This window comes from Sciurus vulgaris, assembly GCF_902686455.1.
Source record: "Sciurus vulgaris genome assembly, chromosome: 13".
Classification (NCBI taxonomy): Eukaryota; Metazoa; Chordata; class Mammalia; order Rodentia; family Sciuridae; genus Sciurus; species Sciurus vulgaris.
In genome coordinates, this window is record NC_136474.1 from 1029704 (window position 1) to 1052787 (window position 23084).

Below are 23084 nucleotides of genomic sequence, written 5' to 3' on the forward strand. Positions count from 1 at the left end.
GAAGCAAGAGATCATTTCAATAAAGAGTTTGAGATACTGAAAAAAAAAAAAAAAACCCAGAAATCCTGAAATGAAGGAAACAATAAACCAAGTTAAAAACTCCATAGAAAGCAAAACCAATAGAATAGAACACCTGGAAGATAGAACCTCAGACATTGAAGAAAAAAATATTTACTCTTGAAAACAAAGTTGAACAAACAGAAACAATGGTAAGAAATCATGAACAGAGTCTACAAGAATTATGGGATATCATGAAAAGGAAAAATTTAAGAATTATTGAGAATGAGGAATGCTTAGAGAAACAAACCAAAGGAATGAAAATCTATTCAATGAAATAATATCAAAAAATTTCCCAAATCTGAAGAATGAAATGGAAAACCAAGTACAAGAGGCTTATAGGACTCCAAATACACAAAATTACAACAGACCCACACCATTATTATGAAAATACTGAACATACAAAATAAAGACAGAATTTCAAAGGTCACGAGAGGAGAAAAGAATCAAATTACATACAGGGGGAAACCAATAAGAATATCAGCGGACTTTTCAATCCAGACCCTAAAAACTAGAAGGGGCTGGAACAACATTTACCAGGCCCTGAAAGAAAACGGATGCCAACCAAGAATCTTATACCCAGCAAAAGTTGCTTTCAGATTTGACGATGAAATAAGATCCTTCCATGATAAACAAAAGCTAAAGGAATTTACGAAAAGAAAGCCGGCATTACAGAACATTCTCAGCAAAATATTCCATGAGGAAGACATGAAAAACAATGATGCAAATCAGCAACGGGAGGAACTAGCCTAAAGGAATAGCCAAATAAAGTAGAAACCAAATCATGTCAAAAGACAAAAATGAGTCAAATGACTGGGAATACAAATCATATCACAATAATAACCCTGAATATTAGTGCCCTGAACTCATCAGTCAAAAGACATAGACTGGCAGATTGGATTAAAAAGAAAAATCCGACAATATGCTGCCTGCAAGAGACTCATCTCATAGAAAGAGATACCCATAGACTAAAGGTGAAAGGATGGGAAAAAACATACCATGCACACGGACACAGCAAAAAAGCTAGAGTATCCATCCTCATTTCAGATAATATGGACTTCAAGCCAAAACTAGTCAGAAGGGATAAAGAAGGACATTACATACTGCTTAAGGGAAGCATAAATCAAAAAGTTATAACAATCACAAATATCTATTCCCTGACCATTGGCTCATCCATGTACGTCACACAAATCCTTCTCAATTCCAGAAATCAAATAGAGCACAACACAATAATACTAGGCGATTTTAACACACCTCTCTCACCACTGAAAAATCTTCTAAACATAAATTGAATACAGAAACCATAGATCTCAATAACACAATCAACAATTTAGAATTAACCGACATATATAGAATATACCATTCAACAAAGATCGAATACACTTCTCAGCAGCACATGGATCCTTCTCTAAAATAGACCATATTTTATGCCACAAAGCTACTGTTAGCAAATACAAGAAGATAGACATACTCCCTTGGGTCTATGAGGTCATAATGGATTGAAATTAGAAATAAATGACAGAGTAAAAAACAGAAACTTCTCCAATACCTGGAGATTAAATAATACACTATTACATAATGAATGGATAACAGGAGATATCAGGAGGGAAATAAAAAAATTCTTAGAAGTAAATGAGAACAAAGACACATCATAGCAAAATCTCTGGGACACTAGGAAAGCAGTACTTAGAGGAAGATTTATTTCATGGAGCGCATTCAACAAAAGAATTAGAAATCAACAAATAAATGACTTAACACTACACGTCAAAGCCCTAGAAAAAGAAGAGCAGACTTACACCAAAAGTAGTAGAAGACAGGAAATAGTTAAAATCAGAGCAGAAATCAATGAAACTGAAACAAAAGAAACAATCGGAAAAATTAACAAAATAAATAGTTGTTTCTTTGAACAAATAAACAAAATTGATAAACCCTTAGCCACACTAACAAAGAGAAAGAGGGAAAAAACTCAAATTACTAAAATTCGGAACGAACAAGAAAATATCCCAACAGACACGAGTGAAATAAAAAACATAATTAGAAGCTATTTTGAAAATCTATACTCCAACAAAACAGAAAACCTTGAAGACATCAACAAGTTTCTAGAGACATATGAATTACTTAATCTGAACGAGGAGGATACACAAACTTAAATAAATCAATTTCAAGCAATGAAATAGAAGAGGTCATCAAAAGCCTACCAACAAAAAAATTCCAGGATCAGATGGGTTCTCAGCCGAGTTCTACAAAACCTTTAAAGAAGAGCTCATTCCAATACTCCTCAAAGTATTCCATGAAATAGAAGAGGAGGGAACCCTCCCATACTCATTCAATGAAGCCAATATCACCCTGATACCTAAACCAGACAGAGACACATCGAGGAATGAAAATTTCAGACCAATATTCTTAATGAACATTGACGCAAAAATTCTCAACAAAATTTTAGCAAAACGCATACAAAAATATATTAAAAAGTTAGTGTACCATGATCAAGTGCGTTTCATCCCAGGGATGCAAGGTTGATTCAACATCTGGAAATCAATAAATGTCATTCACCATATCAACAGAATTAAAGTTAAGAATCACATGATTATTTAAATAGATGAAGAAAAAGCATTCGATAAAATACAGCATCCCCTCATGCTCAAAACACTTGAAAAAATTGGGATAGTGGGAATATTCCCTAACATGGTAAAGGCCATCTATGCTAAGCCCATGGCCAATATCATTCTAAGTGGTGAAAAACTGAAAGCATTCCCCCTAAAAATTGGAACAAGTCAGGGATGCCCTTTTTCACCACTTCTATTCAACATCGTCCTTGACACTCTAGCCAGAACAATTAGACAAACCAAAAAAATTAAAGGGATACGAATTAGAAAAGAAGAACTCAAACTATCCCTGTTCGCTAATGACTTTATACTTAGAGGAACCTGGAAATTTCACCAGAAAACTCTTAGAACTCATAAATGAATTCAGTAAAGTAGCATGTTACAAGATCAATGCTCATAAATCCAATGCATTTTTATACATAAATGATGAATCTTCAGAAAGAGAAATTAGGAAAACTACCCCATTCACAATAGCATCAAAAAAAATAAAATACTTGGGAATCAATCTCACAGAAGAGGAGAAAGACCTCTGCAATAAGAACTACAGAACACTAAAGAAAGAAATTAAAGAAAACCTTAGAAGATGGAAAGATCTCCCATGTTCTTGGATAGGCAGAATTAATATTGTTAAAATGGCCATACTACCTAATGTGCTACACAGATTCAATGCAATTCCAATTAAAATCCCAATGATGTATCTTACAGAAATAGAGCAAGCAATTATGAAATTTATCTGGAAGAATAAAATACCCAGAATAGCTAAAGCAATCCTCAGTAGAACAAGCGAAGCAGGGGTATCACAATAACAGATCTTCAACTCTACTACAAAGCAATAGTAAAAAAAATGGCATGGTATTGGTACCAAAATAGACAGGTAGATCAATGGTACAGAATAGAGGACATGGACACAAACCCAAATAAATACAATTTTCTAATACCAGACAAAGGTGACAAAATAGGCAATGGAGAAAAGATAGCCTCTTCAACAAATGGTTCTGGGAAAACTGGAAAATCATATGCAACAGAATGAAATTAAACCCCTATCTCTCACCCTGCACAAAACTCAACTCAAAATGGATGAAGGACCTCAGAATCAGACCAGAGACCCTGCATCTTATAGAAGAAAAAGTAGGTCCAAACCTTCAACTTGTTGGCTTAGGATCAGACTTCCTTAACAGGACTCCCATAGCACAAGAAATAAAAGCAACAAACAACAACAAACTGAAAAGCTTTTTCTCAGCAAAGGAAACTATCAGTAATGTGAAGAGAGATCCTACAGAGTGAGAGAATATCTTTGCCACTCATACTTCAGATAGAGCACTAATTTCCGGAATCTGTAAAGAAATCAAAACCTCTACACTAAGAATACAAATATTCCATTCAACAAATGGGCTAAGGAAATGAACAGACACTTCACAGAAGAAGATGTACATGCAATCAACAGGTATATGAAAAAATGTTCAACATCTCTAGTAATAAGAGAAATGCAAATCAAAACTACCGTAAGATTTCATCTCACCCCAATTACAAAGGTGATTATCAAGAACACAAGCAACAATAGGTGTTGGTGAGGATGTGGGGAAAAAGATACACTCATACATTGCTGGTGGGGTTGCAAATTAGTGCAGCAACTCTAGAAAGCAGTATGGAGATTCCTCAGAAAGCTTGGAATGGAACCACCATTTGACCCAGCTATCCCACTCCTTGACCTATACCCAAAGGACTTAAAATCAGCATACTACAGAGATACAACCACATCAATGTTCATAGCTGCTCAATTCACAATAGCCAGATTGTGGAACCAACCTAGATGCCCTTGAGTTGATGAATGGATAAAGAAACTGTGGCATATATACACAATGGAATATTACTCTGCCATGAAGAATGATAAAATTATGGCATTTGCAGGCAAATGCATGAAATTGGAGAATGTCTTGCTAAGTGAGATAAGCCAATCTCAAAATACTAAAGGACAGATGATCTCACTGATAAGCGGATGAGGAAATATAATGGGGGTGGGAGGGATTAGCGTTAGGGTTAGTTTTAGGGTTATGGATATGGAGGGTGGTAAGAATGGAGGAAGGAAGGACTGTATAGAGGGTAAAGACAGGTGGGAGGGGTGATGGAAGGGAAAAAATAACAGAAAAAATCAAACAACATTGCCCTATGTAAATTTATGATTACACAAATGGTATGCCTTGACCCCATGTACAAATAGACAAACAACTTGTTTCCCATTTGTTTAAATAATAAAAAAATAAAATAAAACCATCCACAATTAGGATAAACTAAAAAAAAATAAAAATAAAAAAAATAAAATGTTCAAAGTCATTCATCATCAGGGAAATGCAAATCATGAGCACAAAGAGAAGCTACCTCACCCCAGTGAGAACAGTTTTTACAAAGAGACAAAAAAACTAACAAATGCTAGCAAGGATATGGTGAAAGAGGAATTCTGATATACTTCTCGCAGGAATAAATTGGTCCAAACATAATGGAAAACAGGATGAAGTTTCCTCAAAAAACAAAAACTAGAACTGCTGTACAATTCAGTAATCCCATCAAATGAAGGGACATCAACATGTTACAGAGATATTCCTACTCCTGTGTTTATTACAGCACCATTCACAGTACCCAAAATTTGGAACTAACCTAAAATGTCCATTAGCAGATTAAAAAAGAAAGTGTGGTGTATATACACAATGGGATACTATTCAGTCATATGACAACATGAGTATCAGTCTTTTCCAGGCTAGATATATGTTGTAAGGTACTGTCCTGTGAGGGTGGGTGGCAGCAGCAAGTCACAAATCCCCAGTTCTCCAGGTGAACATGCTATAAATACCTGATGCTGTGCAGTGTTCTATGTTTTCAGTGTTGTTTAGACACAGGTATTCAATAAATTACATAAAGTATTCAACAGTTTTTCATAAAATATTATTATGTTAGATTATTTTGCTAGGGTTGACTATTTTAAGTGTTGTGAGCACATTTAATATGGGGTGGGCTAAGCTGTGATGTTTGATTTGTTAGGTCTGTCAAATACATGTTTTACTTACATGATATATTCAATTTGTGGTGGGTTTATAAGAATGCAATCACTTTGTAAATGCAAGAGTGTCTGTACTGTGAAAATTGGTATACTCACCTAGAATGAAGAATTAGCTTGAAAATGAGGAAATTAAATTGCTATATGTTCTCTAGTAGTTCAGTGCCTTTGTTATATTTTTGAACCACTTTCTTGTATTTTTTTCCTTACACAGCAAGTGAACTACACAACCTCTTGCAGCCATTTCTGCTGAGTAAAAGCTGAGGTAGCTACAGAGCTTCCCAAGAAGACAGAAGTAGTGATATACCATGTCATATCAGCTTTGCAGAAAAAATACTACAAGGGTATTTTGATGAAAGACCAAGGTAATCAGAGGGCAGTTCATCCATTTAGAAACTAAATGAGGATGTGATTTTGGGGCAGGGAAATATTTTATAAATGCACTCACTTTGTATAGCAAGAATATAGCATTTTGTATTCTGAATGATACTCAGGTCAGCTGCAGTAAGGCAATGGCAGGGTTAAGAGTATCAGACTTAGTTTTTGCATGATGAAATTTCCCCTTTTCCTTTTGCCTAGTTTTTTTCTTATTCTTTACAAGGAAGCAAACACTTTTAAATATCCTTTCATGCCTTTTGTCCTCTATTTGCTTTTTCCCCCCTCTTAAATCCACAATAGAAGTTAAAGAAGAAAATTTCAGAAATTTCCAGTCATTATAAAAAACCACCCCCAAGTTCAATTTACAGACTTTCTTCTCAAAACAAAGTGATGTATAGAAAAGTTCCATGTGGATATGCTATTAATTCTCAGTGCAGATGAGCCATTTGGGAGTTAGTATAAATTTGAGGAATGTCCAATAAAATTATTAAGGCTATTTATAAAGAGTTGGGTTTTTCTTTGTTTCTGCTTTTGATTTGTTAGTCCATTTTTATTTAACTCTTCAAAATTACAGATGTATTTGAAAATGAAATGGCAAAGAAAGTTAAACTTCAGAATATTTTATCCCAGCTTCAAAAGTTTGTGGATCACCCATATTTGTTTGATGGTGAGGCAGTACCCTTTTTCCCCATATTGTTTTTCTTTAGTAGTTCTGGGTATCATAGCAGAATTCTTCAAAGAATCATAGCAGAATTCTTCAAAAAAAAAAAAAAATAACTACCTGTATTTACTGTATATATTTTGATTATTCTCATTTTCTCTGTTTTATCTAATGTTAATCAGATTTCTTCAGATGTTCCTGTAATATCCCTTATGGCTATGTTTTTCTTTTTCTCTCTTAATCCAAGATCCATAGATTCTGTATTGCATTTGCCATGTCTCTATTTTTCTACAATCTACAAATGTTTTTAAGCTTTGGGGGGCGGGGGGGGTGAGGAGAATCCTGGGGTGTACCAGACATGGATCCAAGGTATGGACTGGGCTTGAGCACAGAACACTGGGCTCTCATCATGTCACATGAGAACACTCTGTGATGACCCAATGCCTCTTGGGCCTCCCTGGTCCCCAGTAGAAGTCTGCTCTTCCCTGTAGTATGGTAGTGTAAACATGTAACCTGAGCAGTGGCCTGGCTATCTCATTAAAATGATTGGTTCTCACTTCATATATAAACTTGCACTTCCTGAATAAATTGAGTCTGCGTCACAGAACCTGGCTCCCGGTGTCTGGGCAAAGGGGCACCGTCGCACTCACTCCCTTCCCGAGAGGCCAACCCACATCTGACAACAAGGGGGTGCGGGGAGGGGACCATTTTTTCTTTGAAGACATTGACAGTTATGAAGAATGAAACTGGTAGTTTCACAGAATGTGTCATAATCTGGATTTGTCTGAGCATTTCTTCATGATAAGATTTTCTCTAGTGTTGAACCTACTCAGCCACTATGCTAAGTTCACCAGTGATCTCTGTGATGCCCACTGATTGTCAATTCACATTTTAGTTAACCTCTCAGAAACTCTTGACATAGTAGATCACTTTTTCCTTGAAATACTCTTCACTCAGCCTCTGAAGTAGCACTTTCACTTGCTTTTCCTCCTACCCACATGCTTCTTAGAATCATTTGCTGCTTCCCCTTCATCTTACTGACTTCTGTATGTTTCTAAGCACTACTTTAGTGCTTGCCTACAAAATTGATGTGTTGTGTTTTCATTTTCATTCAAATAATGGATTTTTTTACACACTCTGATAGGCAATATCTGGCCATGGAGGCTCCAGTATAGAAAGAATGCAAAAGGTTTGCTGTACTTGTGTTAAAGACTTTTTGCCAAGTAGCACTGTGAACTATTTAAAAGTTTAACAGTATCTTAATCAGATGCAATTAGAATTTTTTTTTTAAGGAAGAAGAGGCACTAGGAATGTAGATTTTGAAGGAAAACTTCAATAATATTCTTTCTTTATGTTTTTAAAATTTGTTCTGATTAGTTGTTGGTAGAATGCATTCATACATTTTTATAGATCATACATAAATAAAGAATAATTTCTCATTTTTCTGATTATACATGTAGGATCACATTGGTCATGCAGCCATATATGTACATGAGGTAAAAATATCTGTTTCATTCAACTGTCCTTCTTACCCCCATACCCCTTCCCTTCCATTCACTCCCTCTACCTAATATAAAGTAACTCTATTCTTCCTCTACCCCACCTTATTGTGAATAAACATTTGCATATCAGAGAAAACATTTGGTCTTTAATTTTGGGTGTTTGGCTTATTTCACTTAGCATGAGATTCTCTAACTCCATCCATTTACCAGCAAATGCCATAATTTCATTTTTTTTAAAAGCTGAGTAGTATTCCATCATCTCTACATACCACATTTTCCTTATCCATTCATCTGTTGAAGGGCATCTAGGTTGGTTTCATAGTTAAGCTATTGTGAATTGAGCTGCTATAAACATTGATGTGGCTGTATCACTATAGTATGCTAATTTTAAGACATTTCGGTATAAACCAATGAGTGGGATACCTGGGTCAAATGGTGGTTCCATTCCAAGGTTTCCAAGGAATCATCATACTGCTTTCCATAATGGTTGCACCAATTTGCATTCCCAGCAGAAATGTATGAGTGTACTTTTTTCCCCATATCCTTGTCAACATTCACTGTTGCTTGTATTCTTGATAATTACCATTCTAATTGGAGTGAGAAGAAATCTTAGAGTAGTTTTGATTTGCATTTCTCTAACTGCCATCAATGTTGAACATTTTTCATGTATTTGTTGATCAATTGTATAACTTCTGTGACATGTCTGTTAGCCCATTTATTGATTGGGTTATTTGTTTTTGGTGTTAAGTTTTTTGAGTTCTTTATATATCCTAGAGTTTATTACTTTATCAGAGGTGCATGTGGTAAAGATTTTCTCCCACTCTGTAGGCTCTCTCTTCACATTATTGATTGTTTCTTTTGCTGAAAAGAAGCTTTTTAGTTTGAATCCATTTCATTTATTGATTCTTGATTGAACATATTGCCGTTTAGGAGTCTTGTTAAGGAAATCAGATTCTAGGCCAACATGGTATAGACTTGGGCCTAGTTTTTCTTCTATTAGGCCTGAGTCTTTGATCCACTTTGAGTTGAGTTTCATGCAGGGTGAGAGATAAAGGTGTAATTTCATTTTGTTACATGTTCTTTCCATTTTTCCCAGCACCATTGTTAAATAGGCTATCTTTTCTCCAGTGAATATTTTTGGCACACATGTCTAGTAAGAGATACCTGTTTTAATGTGGGTTTGTCCCTGTGTCTTCTATTCTGTACTATTGGTCTATGTATCTGTTTTGACACCAAACCATGCGATTTTTATTACTATACCTCTGTAGTATAGTTTAAGTTCTGGTAATGTGATATCTCCTCCTTCACTATTCTTGCTAAGTATTGCTTTGTCTATTCTGGATCTCTAATTTTTCCAAATGAATTTCATGATTATTTTTTCTAGTTCTATGAAGAATGCTATTGGGATTTTAATAGGAATTGCATTAAATTTGTATAACACTTTCGGTAGTATGGCCATTTTGATAATATTATTTCTGCCTTTCCCGAAGAATGGAAGGTCTTTCCATCCTCTGATGTTATCTTCAGTTTCTTTCTCTTCTTTTTTGGAAGTAAAAGTTTATTTTATTTTAAAATAGTAAATTCCTTACATTGGAGTACTAGCCAAAATTCAATACTGATGCAAATATAAATTTCTTAGGAGGCCAAAATATGTGTCAGGTGAATTTCTGAATATCTTAAAAGGCAGAATTCTTAAACATACCAAAGAATTATAAACAATATCTAACAACATACCACAGTTTAAACTTAAGCCAAAAACCAAACCATGTAAATTACCTCAGATAATTTTTGTTAATATTTAGGAGAACACACATTTTCAATAACTTAAAATGTTTATCTAATATCTCCTAATTCTCCCAGGAAGTAAAACTTTTCTTCACTAGATATAAAATTTTTAAAAGTTCAAATATTTATTTATGGTAAGAAAGTCTGGCATTAACTATAGCTGAATTTATCAGAAATAGAAAATCATGAAAGTTTATTGAACACTTACAAATGACTACTTATAGTAAGTCCTTATAAGCCCTTGCTGGGGTCCAGCCCTAGCAGGAGTCCATGGGTTCCACACTGGTAAACGGGGTGCGGGGAGACAGCATCGGCGATGGATGGAGAATGAAAGACACAGACTCTAGTTCTTGTGCAATCAATCCCACTTTATTCTGGGGAAGGTTGGGTTTATATACACTTTTCTTCAGGCTATGATGACAGGCTTATGATTAATAAAATCAAAGAAGTTTCCAAGGCATAGACAGAAATTGCTTTTACCGAAAGATTGTGAGAAATCAGTAACCATACAGATTACAATTATTTTAAGAATATTTAAGTCAATGAGCTAATACAATGATTATTTCCTTAATATCTAAACTCTATGTGACCTAAGACTATTATTATTCTCACGGTTAAAGTGATAGACAAATAATCTCACATGACCATTTCTACTAGGTCCATCTGATTAATATCTAAATTGCTAAGTTACAGGAGGGCAAGAGTCCCAATGGTTCCCATGGCTAAGTTTTTTTACTAAATAAATTACCTTGTCTTATGTAGCTCCTTTTCCCAGAACAAGGCATTGTGTACCAATGTTTATTATAGGAGTGACCTATTTTTTGTAGGAAAGAAGAAATGTTGCGAAGCCTTATTCTTTTACCTTACAACCACACATAAACAAAACCATCATCTGGATTAAACCACCCTGTCAGAGACAGGGGGAGATCTATATCTACCTTCTCTAAGGGCTTGCCATTAGGGGGGTAGCAGGGCTTGCCATTAATAAAATAAGCTAGTCCATATCTAGTAGCTACTGTGGGAGGTGCTTTTTGCATAACCATGGTTGGAAAGACAGACGGTTCTGTGGCCAAATTTATGTACTGCATTACATGTTCATAACAAGCACCCCAGGAAGAAGACACATCACACAGTGGTAAAAGATTTTTTACTACTTGTGGCTGAGAAGGAGTTATAATCCCTAATGTTTTATTAATATTCTTGGGAAACTCTGTAGTACTCCCTTCACCCTCAGTGATTACTACCAAGGAATAGTATGAGTAATATAATATTAGGAACATAATGCAGAAAAAGGACCAGAGCCCAGAGGCAAGCATCTGGCATCTCCCGGGACGATGAGTCCTTGCAAACATCATTCCTCCAGTGGATCTTTGTCAAGCACTGGTTGGGTTGCCAGGCGCCCCCACAAGCCCTGGATGAGAAAGGCATTTCTCCAGTTTCTAATAATATCTAAGGATTACATTGCATAATATTAATTCATCAGAACAGCATTCTGACCAATGATAAATAATATATAAGAAAGTCATAGTCCTATTTAATAATGTTTCATTATAAAATTAATATTTTGACCAATATTAAAAATTTTTAAACTCCCATTATGCTGACATTTCCAGAAGTATTATTTATTAACTTAGCAATGAGTCGTTTTAATGGTGCCATTTATTAAACTGAAATAAAGAAAGATGGCATATCTGGTTTGTATTAAAGTGATTGAATTCAATAATTTAATCTGTCACCACTTGGGAAGTACATTTGTTTCCCCAGTACATGAATGGCAATGAGGTACAAGCAGCTGTCCTGGTTCCCAACTTCCCTCCAATGGAAAGTATATGGAATTGCACCAGTGGACATCCACTGGTTCCTATGCAAAGCTCAGCTCCAAAAATGTGAGAGAGAATCTAAGATATAAGTTCTGTTTGACAAGAAGATTCCAATCTCAAATATTTTATTCCAACATCTTAAACTACACCAGCTAATCCATCACTAAGAGTAAATGCTTATTGAAAACATATGAAAATAACAATACCCTCATTGTCATTGATAATTTTTAAACTGTTTTATATACAAACATATGTATATAAAACATTTGTACAGATAAATTAGTGTTAAGAATTTTAAATGCACAGTACAATCCACAAATGTCCTTTCTGTGTTCTGAAATCTTAGGAATGTTTTCAAGATTGGAAGCCTCCATCTCCTGGCTATACTTGAAAAACATGTCAGAATTCCGTATGTTATGGGAAGCTCCAGAACTGACCATCTCATAAAGCAAAACAAAGTTATGGTGCTTCCATTATTGCTTAATCCTCTACGTTAGAAAGGAGACCACTGAACACTAAAGTCAGGTATTTACTAAATAGTGTCAATTTCTACTAGCCAAATTCAGCCCTCACAAACCAGCTGAACCAGAAATTTTTTCTCAGCTCATTATCCATTAGGAATTTGAAACATTTTCAATTAAAGCCTTCATTTTGTCTGTAGACTTCAACATACGTGGCCCAAACAATGCTGTCTCTGAGGTGGTCTCTGATTCAGACTTTGGAGATCCTTTTTCAACTTCACCTTCGCTATTGCTTCGATACCAATAAGCAAATTTCTTTTTCAAAGCTTCTGCTTTGAGGGCAGCATGATCAGTATCATCTACTGGCTTGGGCTTTACATCTTGCTCTGACCTCTTAACTGACAGAAGTTTTACATTATTCATATCTTTAAGGATTTCTAGCATATTTGGCATGTCAGATTTCTTTGGATTGTTCTTAGCCAAAGTCTTTCCAGCACTGGCTTTTTGCCCTCTTTGCTCTTTAATCAGATCAATAGCAGATTTACTTTGGTGGAGCCCTGGTGGAGAGGGTAGAGGAGGTGGCAGTGGTGGTAGTGGAGGTGGGTCCGTGGTAACAGATATAGCAGAAACCAAGTCACCTGCAGTGAGATTTTGTTGCTCTTGCAGAGTTGCAATTTTGGCAATCTGAACTCTGAGAGTAGCAAGTTCATTTTCAAGTGCACAGATCTTTTACAGGGCTTCCTCATTGGCCAGTGTTGTGGTCTTCAGTGGAGGCTCTTCTTGAGACAAGTTTGGTAAGGAAATATGTCTGCTTGGGGGCTTCTCAAAGAAAAGAAGGTCTTTGAGAAGGGGTGGCTTTGACCTGATTTCTGTCCTTAGTATTGTTGAACACTCTCCTCCTTCTGTGGCTATCCATCCAACATCAGCAAAAGATACCACTGCATCCTCTCCCAGGTGGTTGGGACTCCATTCTGTTGCATAGCTGGTAAGCTGAAATTGAACTCTTGGACACTGAATCAGAGATAAGTTAGTACCAATTTTCCTTACAATACTTTGAGATGAACCATATGGTTTTCCAGACCAAAGTACCGATTGCATGCTTACTCCAACTTGTTGAAAAACCATCCTCATCAGGAGCTTAATCCAGCTAAGCATTTAGATGCAAAGTTGTCCCAAATTTGCATTTCAAGTACTTCAGGCATACATAGCAGTACATTGTCCATTAAAGCAGACTCCGCTGCGTGGCAGCCCCAGTTTCTTTCTTTAGTGTTCTGTAGTTTTATTGTAGAGATCTTTCACCTCTTTTTTTAGATCCATACATTTTTTTTTTTTTAGGCTACTGTGAATGGGATAATTTACTCTCATTTTGGAGGGGAGGAGTATAATTTTATTTATTTCTCTTTTAGTGAATTCATTACTAATGTATAGGAAGACATTTAATTTATGGGTATTGATTTTATATCCTCCTAATTTGCTGAATATATTTATTCTAGAAATTTTCTGGTGGAATTTTTTAGATCTTCTAAATAAAGAATCATGTTATTGGCAAATAATGATAGTTTGAGTTCTTCTTTACCTATTTGTATAACTTTAATTTCTTTCTCTTTTCTAATTGCTCTGACTAGAGTTTCATGGATATTGTTGCATAAAACTGATGAAAGGGCATTCTTGTTTTGTTCCAGATTTTAGAGGGAATGCTTTCCAATTTTTCTCCATTTAGAATTATGTTGGCCTTGGGTTTAACATATGTGCCTTTTATGATGTTGAGGTATGTTCCTACTATACCTAAGTATTTCTAGTTTTTTAAACATGATGGTGTCCTGTATTTTGTCAAATGCATTTATTTTTCTGCATCTACTGAGATAATGATTCTTGTTTTTAAGTCTATTGATATGTTGAATTACATTTATTGTTTTCCATATGTTGAACCAATTCTGCATCCCTGGGATGTACCACACTTGATAGTGGTGCACTATCTTTTTAATATTTTTGGTAGAAATTTCCCAGGATTTTATTGAGAGAATTTTGACATCTGTGTTTATCGGGGATATTGGTCTGAAGTTTTCTCTCCTTAATGTGTCTTTGCCTGATTTTGGTATCAAGGTGATATTAGTCTCATAGAATGAGTTTGGAAGGGTTCCCTCCTTCTACTTCATGGAATAATTTGAGGAGTATTGGTATTAATTCTTTGAAGATCTTTATAACTCAGCTGATAATCCTTCTGGTTCTGGGCTTTTCTTTGTTGGTAGGCTTTTAATGGCATTTCCTATTTTATTACTTAAAATTATTCTGTTTAGATCATGTATTTTTTCCTGATTCAGATTAGATAGGTCATATGTCTCTAGAAATTTGTCAATGTCTGTAGTATTTTCTTTTGTTGGAGTATAAATTTTCAAAATAATTTCTAATTATTCTGTATTTCAGTTGGGTCTGTTGTGATATTTCCTTTTTCATCTTGTATTTTTGTTAATTCAGGTTTTCTCTCTCTTTCTCTTCATTAGTGAGGCTAGGGATTTGTCAATTTTATTGATTTTTTCAAAGAACCAACTTTTTTGTCAATTTTTTTTTAGTTGTTTCTTTTTCAATTTCAGTGATTTCAGTTCTGCTTTTAATTATTTCCTGTCTTCTCTTGTTTCTGGTGTTGATTTGTTCTTTTTCTATGGCTTTGAGATATAAACTTAGGTCATTTATTTGTTGACTTTTTATTCTTTTAATAAGTGATCTCAATGCAGTGAACATTCCTCTTAGTACTGCCTTCATTGTGTCCCAGAGATTTTGGTTTGTTGTATCCATATTTTCATTTACCCTAGGTATTTTTTCATTTCACCCTTGATTTCTTCTACTATCCATTTGTCATTCCATAGTGTATTAGTCTCCATATATTAGAATAGCTTCTATTTTTTATCTTATCATTGATTTCTAATTTCAGTCCATTATGATCTGATAAACTGTAGGGTATTATCTCCATTTTTTTTGTATTTACTAAGAGTTACTTTGAGGCATAAGATGTGGTTTGTTTTAGAGAAGGATCCATGTACTGCTGAGAAAAAAGTGTATCACTTATTTATGAAATATTGTATACTTGTCTGTTATCTAAGTTATTTATTGTATTATTGAGTTCTATAGTTTCTTTATTTAGATGTTGTTTAGATCTGTCCAGTAGTAAGAGAGATGTGTTAAGTCACCCAGTATTATTGTGCTGCGGTCTATTTGATTCTTGAAATTGTGAAGGGTTTGATGTACATAGATGCTCCATTGTTTGGGGCACATATATTTATAATTTTATGTCTTGCTGATGTATAATTCCCTTCAGTAGAATGAAATGACCTTCTTTGTCCCTTCTGAATAACTTTGGCTAGAAGTCCACCTTTTCTGATATGAGGATGGAAACCCCTGATTGTTTCCACAATTTGCATGAGTGATATGTTTTTTCCTATCCTTTCACCTTCAGTCTGTGGATGTCTTTGCCTATGAAGTGAGTCTCTTGGAGAAAACTTATTGTTGGATTTTGTTTTTTAATCAAATCTGCAAGGCTATATCTTTTGCTTGATGAATTGGGACCATTAACATTCAAGGTTATTACTGAGATATGATTTGTATTCATGGTCATTTGGTTTATTTCTGGCTTTTAATTTGATGTAGTTTCTTCTTTGACTATTTAGTGTAGTTTCTCCCTTTGCTGGTTTTCACTTTTTCTTTCCCTCTTCATCCTCATGGAATATTTTGAAGAGAATCTTCTCTAGTGTAGACTTTCTAATTGTGAATTTTTTTTACCTTTTGTTTTTCATGGAAGGTTTTTATTTTATCTTCAAATCAGAAGCTTATTTTGTTTGTTATAAAATTCTTGGTTGGCATCCACTTTCTTTCCAAGTTTGAAATATGTTGTTCTAAGACCTCCTAGCTTTGTGGTTCTAGGTTGAGAAATCACTTGAGATCTGAATTGGTTTTCTCCTATATGTAATTTGCTTTTTTTTTTTCTCACAGTCTTTAAGAATTTACCCTTATTCTGTCTTTTAGTCATTCTCATTTTAATGTGTCTTGTTGTGGGTCTGCTGTAATATTGTACATTTGGAATCCTGTGAGCCTCCTGTATTTGATTTCCCATTTTATTCTTTAGCCTTGGGAAATTTTCTGATATTATGTCATTGAAAAGATTGTGAATTCCCTTGATTTATACCTCTGCTCCTTCATCTATCCAGATCACTCCTATATTTGGTCTTTTCATGTTTTTCCATAATTCTTGGAAGGTCTGTTCATGGATTTTTGCCATCTTCTCTGCATGATCAACTTTATTTTCCATAGTAAGTAATATTTTCTTCATTGCCTGAGGTTCTGTAGGTTCTGTATTCTAAATAGTTTAGTCTATTGGTGATGTTAACCATTACAAGTACAATTTGGTTTATGGATACGTTCATTTCAAGGATTTCTGCTTGTTTTTATTTTCCCACAATCTCTAACACTTTATTGAAGTGATCCTTCACTTCCTGTTTTATCTCTTTGATTTCACTCTTTATACCATCCTCTAATCATAGATCAGTTTAACTATGTATATTCTAAACTCCTTTGTGGACATTTCTTCTACTGTTATGTTAGTGGATTCTCATATTGGGACATCTTGTTTTGTTTTGGGCACCTTTTTCCCTTGTTTTTCATGTTGCTTGTGTGTTTTCCCATCTAGTAGAATGAATCTGTGGTACTACAGATTCTATCCTATAGAACTATGTTGTCCCTGAAGTTTTCTAGTATACCACCATTAAGAGGAAGACCAACATCAACAGCACCCAGTACAAACAATACACATCCTCAAATCTAATAGCTTCCACCAAGATGTCCACTGCCTTCTAGCTATAAACAGCAATGATGAGTTCAATCATGGTCCACAATATAAACAGAAAATTTGCCAAAAGGATTTGCAATCTCAAATATTGGACACTGAGAAATCAGAAATAGTGCAGGACATGATGCTCATGAAGGAGAAAGAGAGAAACCACAAGCAAAAATCCACAGAAACAGTGGAAGAAGAACCAACAGAGATTGACCATTTGGGGGAGAAAAGTTAGAAAGGGAATCCAGAGAAACAGACGAGGAAGAGGAAGAATATATATATAAATATATTTAAAAATATATATATATATATAAATATATAACAATATATAAATATATTTAAAAATATATATATAAATATATTTATATATATATAAATATGTAAATATATATATATATATATATTTATATGTAAATATATATATATAAAGAAAAAAGTTAAAAATATAAGAATATACAGCAGAACTGCAAAACACCATGCATATATTTCCATCCTCAACAAAGTGGTGTATGAAAAACACCATGCTCCAAAAAAGGTGGAGCGAGATGCCAGAGGAAAAAATAAAATAAAATAAATCTCAGTGGAAAATTGAAAAACTGTCTCTGCTAGCATCCAAATGCTTTTCAGCCCTGCCTCTGACTTCCCACAGACTGCCTGACCCATATTGGCCCTGACAGACCTAGTCACTATCCCACAAATCTGGGCCTCAGATGTCTTAGGTTTGACCATGTTGCAGTCCCAAGATCTCAATGATACTGGAATTTGGAAATAGACCACCAGGGATGAGCAATCCTGAGAGACAATAACTAGATGGCAGCAACCAGCACCACCAGGAGGAAGACCCCAAGTACAGGCAAATGCACAGGTACCAGACATTCAACCTCCAGGTCCTGGTGGTGTCCCCAGAGAGGTTCTCCTTGACTCCCCAAGATGGCAATAGCAGGAAACCCACCAGTATCTCATACCTCAGGCTCTGACTGGTGTCTCAAAATGGATGCAATCTTGTGCAACCAAAGCTGGAGTCTCCCTGGCAGCAAACCTCTGGCCAGTGGTAGAAGAGGTAAGTGGCAGGGGGGCGGTGACAGCAGGCAAGTGCTCAGCAACAGCTCAGTCATCTGTGTTATTGGCAATGGTGGGGGATCAGCAGCTGCAGTGGTGGCAGCTGTGGCTGTAGCTGCAGTGGCAACCAAAGAGAAGACCTCCAGGTGACCTCCAGGGAGTAGTACCAGCTTTGGCAGCAGGGATGTCAGGGGCAGCAATGTCAGTGGCAGCAGTGTAGACCACAGGCATGCCCAGAGAAAAGACCTCTGGTGTGCAGCAGCAGTGTGGGCAGCAGCAGCACTCAAAGAAAACACTTCCAGGCATCTGGGGCAGTGGTCTCAGGGGCAGTTTTGCCCCAACTAAGAGAAAATTCCCAGGCAATGTCCCCTTTCAGAATATTCTGACTGCCACCCCATACCTTGAGAATCACTTATATACACCTAAGACTGTTTCTGGATTCCTTTTCTAGAGTGAGAGCCTTAGCATTTATTTTTGGATCTTCTTGACCTTTGGCATCTCCCTTTGCCTCAGTTTCCTAAAAAGTGGGTTTGATTCCTAGGCAAGTATTTATTAGGCTTTTTGGATGTGCCAGGCTCTGAAATTGGTGTTAAGCTGCACTGAGATAGTGACATACGCAAATAGTTACAAAGTGCCTCAAATAGATGTGACTAAGGGACATAATGAAGTAAAAGGAGCAAGGGTTCTCTTGCTGTTGCCTACCTATTGACTTTTCTATCCAAGAAGTTTACCCTGAGTCAGGGCATGAGATTGGGAATGGGCCCTTTCTTTTCCAGGTTTACAGCCAGAGCCTTTAGAATTTGGAGACCACCTGATTGAGGCTAGTGGGAAACTTCACCTGCTGGATAAGCTGCTGGACTTCCTGCATTCCAGGTATAGATATATGTACTGCTTTCAGCTGGTGACTGTTTAAAACCTAATTAATGAGGACCTTACTTATTTCATGAGACTGATACAAGTTTTCTCTTTTACAAGACCCTAATTCAGTGTCAGCTTTCTCTAAAATTATACACCTACCCTATTCCATCTCATTCCACCCCACTCTTCCCCATCATTATTCATTCATTCCTAAATTTCTATAGTATTTAGGATCCCTCTCCAGCACTTGGCAAGCCCTACCTTAATCTACTGCCTGGTTGATCAGTGTATGTTCACCTGATCAGTCCAGCTATATTTTTTAGAGCCAGAAGGACAGAATCAGCATTGAGCATTTCTTTTATAATTGCCTGCTGGTACTTTGTGCTAAATTGACACATAATAAAGGCTCAGTAAGCACTTATTCTTGTTAACCTATGGGGTTTGATTTAAACTCAAGGGGTACTTAGAATAGTCTTTCCCAGAAATGTGAGCTGGGTATCAGAAGACCAGAATTTCAAAATTTTCCCTTTAGGATGACTGTCCCAGGTGTGGCCTGAACTAACCTAAAACTTCAGATTTGGCAAAATTTTCCATTCATTTGCAAGTTAAATAATTGCATGTATTACTGTGCTTAATTTTCTTTGACATATCAACATAAGTGTGTTAGAGATGGATAAAAGCCCATAAATACCCTTCATCCAAGTTTTTTATGTCCCAGACCCAGAAAGGTCTTGTCCAAAGTCATATAGCTAGCAAATGTCAGAGATGAGATAAGAATTGAAGTACTCATCTTTATTTAAGCTCAATGATTTCCCAACAATTTGGGCTACAATCTGTCAGGAGTTCTCCCTCACACTTGATCTTATCTTTGTGGTAAGCTTAAATTAAATTCATTTTCTTAAAAAGAATATTGTTTTGTCAACACTGTACTTCTTTTTTAAAACAAAAAATTTAAAACAATGTCTGATAACAAGGAGATCTCAGCTTGATTTTCTTCTTAATGCATTATTTGGAATTCTTTTCTCTTTTCACTATCTGTATGCAAGTTTCCTCATGTATCATGGGGGATTACTTCTCTAAAGTGATGCTTCTCAGACTTTTATAGATGATATTGACTTACACCCCCAAGTGGGGAATAGCAGTAGATAATTGCCACAGCTCTTCAAGATCTTGGGGAAGGGGTACACACATAAGTGAATCTTGCCACTTACTCTTCATGTGTTTATTTATTTAACTATTAAAGTAAAAGTTTATATTTATTTTCAATGAGTGAAGTGACATTCCAGAAATAGGCTTCTTGGTTGCGCTAGGTTTTCCATAGTTCCTGGTGAATTGACATGTGCCCTGAGAATATCTCCACTGTCTCTTTAAAACTGCTCTGAAGGATGCAGGTACATGTGGAGGCACTTTGTATTCTTATGTAAACTATGTTGAGTTTCTGAGAAAGTTATGTGACATTTATATTTCTACTTTAGCATTTGACTTACTTATAAAATTGTATTCTTTGATAAATTTTGTGTGAGGGTAACTCACCTTAGATACTAACTTCTTCTTTTCTTTTCCTTGCCAGAGGCCATTGAGATTTACTTTTCTCCCAAATGACCCAGATGTTTGATATTCTCCAAGACTATATGGATTACAAAGGTGACTCCCCTGGGTCACTACATTACTGAAGACTTTTTTAGATTTACTGATCAAATAGGTCCATGATGAATAATAAGTGGTGTGGAAATGTTACAGAGGAAGAAAATGCACAAACATTATTCAGAACCAAAAGAAGATGAGGAGAAGGGACAGCACTAAGTAAAGCAGATGTGAAAATGTTGAGTATCTTCAGAAATATGATAAGTTGTGTTTCAGTGACAGAAACTTTCAGTGTCTTGTGACATTCAGCTCAACACTTGTGTACTTATTCAGGATTAGTAAGAAAATGAATATTGATAGTATTGAGATCCCACAAATCATGCAGGGGAAGGTAAGACCAATTATTTCTATGGACGATAGGGAATGTAGGCAATTACCTGAGAACTCTGTTTTATATGTAATAAAATTGATGTGGGATAATGGGAAAAAGCTTAAACAGTGGATGAGTTTTGAGCCTTTGGTAGATTATCAGCTGCAGAACTTAGAGTTTTAAATTTTAGTTTAGAGTGGTCTCTCAGATCCACTTGATACCCTCCAAGTACTTCAGTAACCTGAAAACTTACAGAAATGCAAGTGGAATCTCCACTGTCAAAACATGATGAGTTTATAATTCCCCTTCCTGACCTGATGCATGGTGGTAAGTGGAGAGCCAGGAAGCTTCATTGAAAAGCAGATGCTGGGTAATCAGGCAGGCTCCTAAGTCCTTGTATTACTGCTTGACTAGTTAAGGATTTTATCTCGGCAAATAGAAACTGCCATCGAGGGTGGATATTTAGAGTTGCCTAGGAATAATTAAAACTAAATATTAACTGTTTTAAGTGCCAAAACTTTGGCTGGTTGTGTTTTAAAAATCCAGGATAGAGTGTTATGGTGAGTTTTTATTTTTTTGGTTTTTTTTTTTTGTTTTTTGGTTTTTGTTTTGTTTTGTTTTGTTTTTGTTTTTTGTTTTGGTAAAGTGATGTATTGTCCCCCTAAATTTAGATCTTTTCCCATGGGATTTATTTAAAGTAGGGTCATGCCTGGATATGGAAAGGACAATGTAGGCATTTGGTTTAAGAATGACTTGGCTTTTTTATTTCCTAAGGAGTCCTTGAAAAGAGTTAAGCTCTGTTTGTTTGTTGTTGTTCTTGTCTATTAAAGGCTTATGGCTATGAGCATGTGGATGGTTCCATGAGAGGAGAAGAGAGACACCTGCCTATAAAGAACTTTGGACAGCAGCCCATTTTTATTTTTCTCCTGAGTACCAGGGCAGAAAAACCACATAATATTGATGAAAGCAGACAAAAAAGGACTGGTGTAGTACTTTTACATCCCAAACATTGGTGCATTTTTTCATAATTCTCTGAAAAGTGAGGTTATTACCAAGGAGTATAATAAAAGGAGAGAATCAAGGCAGTTGATGTAGCATAGTACTGGACTTCTACTTTGGAGCTCTTTTCTGTCCAAACAATCTAAGCTGTAATGTCACAAAGAAGTGAGGCTGGAACCTGAGCTTATTAGAAAGTAATTCTGATCTGCTTTGACCTGTGGTTTTTTTTTTTTTTGTGTGTGATTTTGAGGAAGTTTTATTTATGTTCAGTGGAGGCAGCTCTCCTTCCCAGCTGTGAATTTGGAAAATAAGATAATCTTGTTTCTAGTTGCCCCTCATCCATGAGTACCCCTGGAATAGTGTTTAAAAGTTTAACAAACATTTTGTTATTAAAATGTGATCATAGTGAAACTGCCAGCTATTTGTAATTATTATTTAATTTTCTATATGACTTAAATCATAAATATCATATGAAATCCGAGGTGCTTTGTCAGTAATGGGGTGCTCTTGTATACTATTAAATAACTTGAAATCAATTATGGGAGATGGAATTTTCCTTACATCCTGAATCAAAAAGACCTTAAATCAATTTTGAATTCATAATCTGAGTCTCATTTTCCTATTTTTATAGACATTAATTCATATGGAATACATATAGGAATACAAAAAGGATGTGTGTCCTTGATGAAAGAGAGATTAATATATTTATAAAAAGAAAGTTCAGACTTATTTTTAAAGCATTTATTAAGTGCTTTGTTCTATATGGGTATATAAAAGAAGTGTTAGATATAATCCTTGAGTATAAGGAGATTATTTCTCCTGTGTATGTATTTCTGTCTAATAAACTCAATAATAAGATATAATCAGACTTCTTTGGCCTCAGTCTCTTCCAAGGTCATGTTCCACACCCTGTATCAGAGCCATTCATTCCATTGTCTCATGTTTAGTCTTAGGGGAAACTTGAAGGATCTGGTCAACTGCATCATCAGGTTTGGAGAGGAATTCCATTTGTGTTATTCATATTTAGAGAGCAGATATTTGAATCATCTAAAATTAGAAACCTCTGCTTT

At 35.5% G+C, this 23084-nt stretch overlaps 2 pseudogenes across 2 annotated transcripts in view; one reads left to right on the plus strand and one right to left on the minus strand.

Annotated features, from left to right (window-relative positions):
• The first annotated feature begins 5929 nt into the window (after positions 1–5929).
• The window catches only part of LOC306642570 (chromodomain-helicase-DNA-binding protein 1-like), a 72310-nt pseudogene continuing 55155 nt past the window's right edge, over positions 5930–23084 (plus strand). The window contains exons 1-2 of the transcript in view: positions 5930–6077; positions 6665–6757. The product of the transcript in view is annotated as a chromodomain-helicase-DNA-binding protein 1-like (transcript). The remainder of the gene's footprint in view (positions 6078–6664; positions 6758–23084) is intronic.
• Positions 11451–13545, minus strand: LOC306643246 (mitochondrial fission regulator 1-like; annotated as a pseudogene). The gene has a single exon. The product of its transcript is annotated as a mitochondrial fission regulator 1-like (transcript).